Raw genomic sequence first — 8,134 nt, forward strand, 5'->3', positions numbered from 1 at the left:
GGACAGTTTTGTTTGCCTCCAGTGACCTTCCATTGAGATGCCCTGAAGGACCAACGTGTAAACAGCTGAATGCCTTGTCATGTTGATCTTTATGTAAGGCCAATTGGAAATCATCACAGCATCCTGTCCTGTGCTGATACAAGGAAATATTTTGATACATAACCAAACGTCACTCAAAAAGGCCCTTCCTGTCTCCCCTGACAGCATAGCCTAGTGGTTAGAGCGTTGGACTAATAACCGCAAAGGTTGCAAGTTCAAATCCCCGAGCTGACTAGACCTGATGTAGCCACACATCACAGTTGACTAGACCTGAGGTAGACTTACAGGAAGCAACATACCCCACACATCACAGTTAATATAAACTGTTCCCCAGAATATGAGTTTCTGGTGGAGACTGGAAAAAGACAGTCGTGTTTCAGCAGTGATGTCATCAACACCAACGTCCAGAGAGGTGATGGATCAGATTATAACCAAATTGTGACAGGAAGTCCTATATTTAGACACACAGCAAGGCTGCATCCCAAATGGCACCCTAGTCCCCATAAAGTAAAGTTGACCAGGACTGGCACCCTAGTCCCTATAAAGTAAAGTTGACCAGGACCCACAGGGCTCTGTTCAAAAGTAGTGCCTCTATATAGGTAAAATGGAGTGCCGTTTGCTCCAAACTGACTGACACAACTGAGGATATATTAAATATATAAAACTGAGGATCGCTAGAATGCTGGTTTAACAATCAGGGCAAAGACAACACACAGAATCCCTCTTGATCCACATCATTGGTGGTTAAAACACAGTGGCACGTTCAACGGCCCAAAACAAGCCCTGCTGGAAAAGCAGTCAAGCCATCGCAGCTCCAACAGTACACGTCACATGGTACAGCGTGTCATAATGGTGTCCAAGTAGCTAAACTGTTCTGAACTTGACACCCGCTGTTATGACTGGCTGGGATCTATTATGTCATGCTCATGAAAAGCTTTATGATACATGGTTAATGGACATAGTAGAGTAGGACCATGTAACCACCACCCATTGACAACACAGCCACAAAGACATGTTATCTCTTCTCATTTGAATAGCTGGTTACTCTTTTATGATATTGACATTTAGCTCACCGGAATAAAAAACAAAGAGGGTAACATTTGTTTACAGGACTCACGGAATGAATTTGGAGCTGCCGAGTGGCGCAGCGGTCTAAGGCACTGCATCTCAGTGCTAGAGGCGTCGCTACAGACACCCTGGTTCGATTCCAGGCTGTATCACAACCGGACGTATTTGGGGGGTCCTATAGGGCAGCACACAATTGGCCCAGTGTCGTCCTGGATAGGGTTTGGCCGGGGTAGGCCGTAATTTGTAAATAAGAATTTGTTCTGAACTGACTTGCCTAGATTAAATAAAGGTTAAATGAATCCCATGTAATAATTTGGAATATGATGGCATTGAGATGCTATATTCCACACACACACACACACACACACTAACAAGAAGTCTGACCACAATATTACATGTTTCTCTAATATCCAAACTCTTCTTGACAGAGAGACATTTCTCTGAAAGTGAAATCCTAAAACCAGACGACCCAGTAACAATGTGAATGTGGTCATCGTCATGCTGCAGGCCTCTCAGCTCTCCAATAGCTGAGAGATCAGTTGCATGGATTTCCCAAAACAGTCATTATGAAAACCAACCTTGCAAAGCAGTCGGTCGGTCATTGTTCCTGTGAATAATCTGTGGTACAGCATTGCTCACCAACAACGTAAACCTCGTTGGTCCAGAGGTGTGAATCACACTAAATAAAGGGGCTCCATTGACCCACATGTCAACAATGAGCCCTTATAGTAATATGCCTGTCAGTACTATTTATGCTGATGTAGCAGGATGGATGATGGGTGAAGAGGAGGGAAGAAGCACTTTCTCAGACCCCGGAGAGGAAATCTTTTAAGAGAGCGAGACAGAGAAAGAATCCATATACAGTATGCCAATAAAGGGCCTTTGGATTTAATCTAGTTGAGAGAGAGCAGAGATCAAGAGAGGGAGAGAGGGAGAGAGGGAGGGAGAGAGAGAAGGATTTGCTTTGGCAATGTAAACATACGTTTCCCATGCCAATAGAGAGAGGAAGAGAGAGAGAGGAGAGAGGAAGGGATAGAGGAAGGGAGAGAGTGAAGGAGGGAGAGAGGGTGAGACGGAGAGAGAGAGAGAAAGAAAAGTGTACGGAAGAGAGAACAAGAGTGTCACACCCTGATTAGGGTTTCATCAAATCAAATCAAATTGTACTGATCACATAGAAATATTTAGCAGATGTTATTGCAAAATGCTTGTGTTCCTAGTTCCAACAGTGTCTCTCTACATTATGTCTTTCTACAGATTAGAGGCTCTTGGAAAGAAAATATGCTCCCTCCCTCTTCCCCTTTAAAGATTAGATGTCCCTGGCTTCTCTCCTCCCCTTTAAAGATGAAAGGCCCCTGGAAAGAAAAGAGGCTCCCTCGCCCTTCCCCTTTAAAGATTTTGAGGCCCATGGAAAGAAAAGATGCTCCCTCCCTCCGCCCCGTTAAAAATTAGATGACCCTGCCCTCTCTCCTCCCCTTTAAAGATTAGAGGCCCCTGGCCTCTCTCCTCCCCTTTAAAGATTAGATGCCCCTGGCCTCTCTCCTCCCCTTTAAAGATTAGATACCCCTGGCATCTCTCCTCTCCTTTAAAGATTAGAGGCCCCTGGCCTCTCTCCTTCCCTTTAAAGATTAGAGGCCCCTGGCCTCTCTCCTCCTCTTTAAAGATTAGAGGCCCCTGGCCTCTCTCCTTCCCTTTAAAGATTAGAGGCCCCTGGCCTCTCTCCTTCCCTTTAAAGATTAGAGGCCCCTGGCCTCTCTCCTCCTCTTTAAAGATTAGAGGCCCCTGGCCTCTCTCCTTCCCTTTAAAGATTAGAGGCCCCTGGCCTCTCTCCTCCTCTTTAAAGATTAGAGGCCCCTGGCCTCTCTCCTTCCCTTTAAAGATTAGAGGCCCCTGGCCTCTCTCCTCCTCTTTAAAGATTAGGAGGGGCAACTCCACAACTGGTTTCATATTGATGAAGAGCTAAAAGTACTGGAGGAAACACAAATTTTACGAGGAAACGGCTCTAGCCAAGACATGTGGTTCAGTGCAGACAGCTTTTCCTCTCAGAGGGAATTCCATTCCTCCAAACCCCACTGTAATCTATGCATTTTTCATCACATGGTGTCAAATGAGGTGGGCGCAATTATGAGAGAATGTCTCGAGGGGAAACAGGGGTTTGTGGTTGATCATTGAGAGGGAGGGAGCACCCTATTCCCTATGTGGACTGGTCAAAAGCAGTGCACTATAAGTGGAATAGGGGGCCATCTGGGACGCAACCTTCTCGCCGGACACGCCTGCAGGGATGAGCCGCTGGAACCAGGCTGGAACACACAGACACACCACTCCTCCTCCCACTTCAACTGCCGTGTCTGACTCTGTGGTCAACAGGGTGGAGAGGAGAGGAGAGGAGAGGAGAGGAGAGGAGAGGAGAGGAGAGGAGAGGAGAGGAGAGGAGAGGGGAAGGGAAGGGAAGGGAAGGAGAGGAGAGGAGAGGGGAAGGGAAGGGAAGGAGAGGAGAGGAGAGGGGAAGGGAAGGGAAGGGAAAAGAAGAGAAGAGAAGAGAAGAGAAGAGAAGAGAAGTATTGATAAGAATGTCACACCCTCTGATTCAAGCAGTGTTGATACTATACTGACTAGAACGTTGTAACATTTCCATCTGCAGGCCAAGACCTAATGATCAAATCAAATCAAATCAAATGTATTTATATAGCCCTTCTTACATCAGCTGATATCTCAAAGTGCTGTACAGAAACCCAGCCTAAAACCCTAAAACAGCAAGCAATGCAGGTGTAGAAGCATGGTGGCTAGGAAAAACTCCCTAGAAAGGCCAAAACCTAGGAAGAACCTAGAGAGGAACCAGGCTATGAGGGGTGGCCAGTCCTCTTCTGGCTGTGCCGGGTGGAGATTATAACAGAACATGGCCAAGATGTTCAAATGTTCATAAATGACCAGCATGGTCAAATAATAATAATCACAGTAGTTGTCGAGAGTGCAGCAAGTCAGCACCTCAGGAGTAAATGTCAGTTGGCTTTTCATAGCCGATCATTAAGTATCTCTACTGCTCCTGCTTTCTCTAGAGAGTTGAAAACAGCAGGTCTGGGACAGGTAGCACGTCCGGTGAACAGGTCTGGGTTCCATAGCCGCAGGCAGAACAGTTGATGACCCGTATATTTAACTGGTATGTAGACCAGATGTATTATGGACCTAATGATGACCTGTAGATTTAACTGGTATGTAGACCAGATGTATTATGGACCTAATGATGACCTGTAGATTGAACTGGTATGTAGACCAGATGTATTATGGAGCATAATTTTGTCAGTTCAGTAACAACTCTCTCATTCCACTTAAGATGCTCCTACTGCCCCTATACCAGGACACACAACCTCATACTGTCAGAGTCACTCCTAATGGACACTACATAAACTACATACTGTCAGAGACACTCCTAATGAACACTACATAGACTACATACTGTCAGAGACACTCCTAATGGACACTACATAAACTACATACTGTCAGAGACACTCCTAATGGACACTACATAAACTACATACTGTCAGAGACACTCCTAATGGACACTACATAGACTACATACTGTCAGAGACACTCCTAATGGACACTACATAAACTACATACTGTCAGAGACACTCCTAATGAACACTACATAGACTACATACTGTCAGAGACACTCCTAATGAACACTACATAGACTACATACTGTCAGAGACACTCCTAATGGACACTACATAAACTACATACTGTCAGAGACACTCCTAATGGACACTACATAGACTACATACTGTCAGAGACACTACATAAACTACATACTGTCAGAGACACTACATAAACTACATACTGTCAGAGACACTACATAAACTACATACTGTCAGAGACACTCCTAATGGACACTACATAGACTACATACTGTCAGAGACACTCCTAATGGACACTACATAGACTACATACTGTCAGAGACACTCCTAATGGACACTACATAAACTACATACTGTCAGAGACACTCCTAATGGACACTTCATAGACTACATACTGTCAGAGACACTACATAAACTTCATACTGTCAGAGACACTCCTAATGGACACTACATAGACTACATACTGTCAGAGACACTCCTAATGGACACTAGATAGACTACATACTGTCAGAGACACTCCTAATGGACACTTCATAGACTACATACTGTCAGAGACACTCCTAATGGACACTACATAAACTACATACTGTCAGAGACACTCCTAATGGACACTACATAGACTACATACTGTCAGAGACACTACTAATGGACACTTCATAGACTACATACTGTCAGAGACACTCCTAATGGACACTACATAGACTACATACTGTCAGAGACACTCCTAATGGACACTACATAGACTACATACTGTCAGAGACACTCCTAATGGACACTTCATAGACTACATACTGTCAGAGACACTCCTAATGGACACTACATTGACTACATACTGTCAGAGACACTCCTAATGGACACTACATAGACTACATACTGTCAGAGACACTCCTAATGGACACTACATAGACTACATACTGTCAGAGACACTCCTAATGAACACTACATAAACTACATACTGTCAGAGACACTCCTAATGGACACTACATAGACTACATACTGTCAGAGACACTCCTAATGGACACTTCATAAACTACATACTGTCAGAGACACTACATAAACTACATACTGTCAGAGACACTCCTAATGGACACTACATAGACTACATACTGTCAGAGACACTACATAAACTACATACTGTCAGAGACACTACATAAACTACATACTGTCAGAGACACTCCTAATGGACACTACATAGACTACATACTGTCAGAGACACTCCTAATGGACACTTCATAGACTACATACTGTCAGAGACACTCCTAATGGACACTACATAGACTACATACTGTCAGAGACACTCCTAATGGACACTACATAGACTACATACTGTCAGAGACACTCTTAATGGACACTACATAAACTACATAATGTCAGAGACACTCCTAATGGACACTTCATAGACTACATACTGTCAGAGACACTACATAGACTACATACTGTCAGAGACACTCCTAATGGACACTACATAGACTACATACTGTCAGAGACACTCCTAATGGACACTTCATAGACTACATACTGTCAGAGACACTCCTAATGGACACTTCATAGACTACATACTGTCAGAGACACTACATAAACTACATACTGTCAGAGACACTCCTAATGGACACTACATAAACTACATACTGTCAGAGACACTCCTAATGGACACTACATAAACTACATACTGTCAGAGACACTCCTAATGGACACTACATAAACTACATACTGTCAGAGACACTCCTAATGGACACTACATAAACTACATACTGTCAGAGACACTCCTAATGGACACTACATAGACTACATACTGTCAGAGACACTACATAGACTACATACTGTCAGAGACACTACATAAACTACATACTGTCAGAGACACTACATAAACTACATACTGTCAGAGACACTCCTAATGGACACTTCATAGACTACATACTGTCAGAGACACTCCTAATGAACACTACATAAACTACATACTGTCAGAGACACTCCTAATGGACACTACATAAACTACATACTGTCAGAGACACTACATAAACTACATACTGTCAGAGACACTACATAAACTACATACTGTCAGAGACACTCCTAATGGACACTTCATAGACTACATACTGTCAGAGACACTACATAAACTACATACTGTCAGAGACACTCCTAATGGACACTACATAAACTAAAACACAAGCAATAACAGTAGTAATAATATAACAGTAGTAATATATAAGATATAACAGTAGTAATAATATAACAGTAGTAATAATAGAACAGTAGTAATAATATAACAGTAGTAATAATATAACAGTAGTAATATATAAGATATAACAGTAGTAATAATATAACAGTAGTAATATATATTATATAACAGTAGTAATAATATAACAGTAGTAATATATAATATATAACAGTAGTAATATATAATATATAACAGTAGTAATATATAATATATAACAGTAGTAATATATAATATATAACAGTAGTAATATATAATATATAACAGTAGTAATATATAAGATATAACAGTAGTAATAATAGAACAGTAGTAATATATAATATATAACAGTAGTAATAATATAACAGTAGTAATATATAATATATAACAGTAGTAATATATAATATATAACAGTAGTAATATATAATACTATAACAGTAGTAATATATAATACTATAACAGTAGTAATAATATAATATAACAGTAGTAATATATAATACTATAACAGTAGTAATATATATTATATAACAGTAGTAATATATAATATATAACAGTAGTAATAATATAACAGTAGTAATATATAATATATAACAGTAGTAATATATAATATATAACAGTAGTAATATATAATATATAACAGTAGTAATAATAGAACAGTAGTAATATATAATATATAACAGTAGTAATACTATAACAGTAGTAATATATAATATATAACAGTAGTAATAATATAACAGTAGTAATATATAATATATAACAGTAGTAATATATAATATATAACAGTAGTAATAATATAACAGTAGTAATATATAATATATAACAGTAGTAATAATATAACAGTAGTAATATATATTATATAACAGTAGTAATATATAATATATAACAGTAGTAATAATATAACAGTAGTAATATATAATATATAACAGTAGTAATATATATTATATAACAGTAGTAATATATATTATATAACAGTAGTAATATATATTATATAACAGTAGTAATATATAATATATAACAGTAGTAATAATATAACAGTAGTAATAATATAACAGTAGTAATATATATTATATAACAGTAGTAATATATAATATTTAACAGTAGTAATATATAATATATAACAGTAGTAATAATATAACAGTAGTAATAATATAACAGTAGTAATATATAATATATAACAGTAGTAATATATAATATATAACAG

Source organism: Oncorhynchus mykiss, chromosome 2, assembly GCF_057628025.1.
Source record: "Oncorhynchus mykiss isolate SJ-2025 chromosome 2, ASM5762802v1, whole genome shotgun sequence".
In the NCBI taxonomy this organism is placed as follows: domain Eukaryota; kingdom Metazoa; phylum Chordata; class Actinopteri; order Salmoniformes; family Salmonidae; genus Oncorhynchus; species Oncorhynchus mykiss.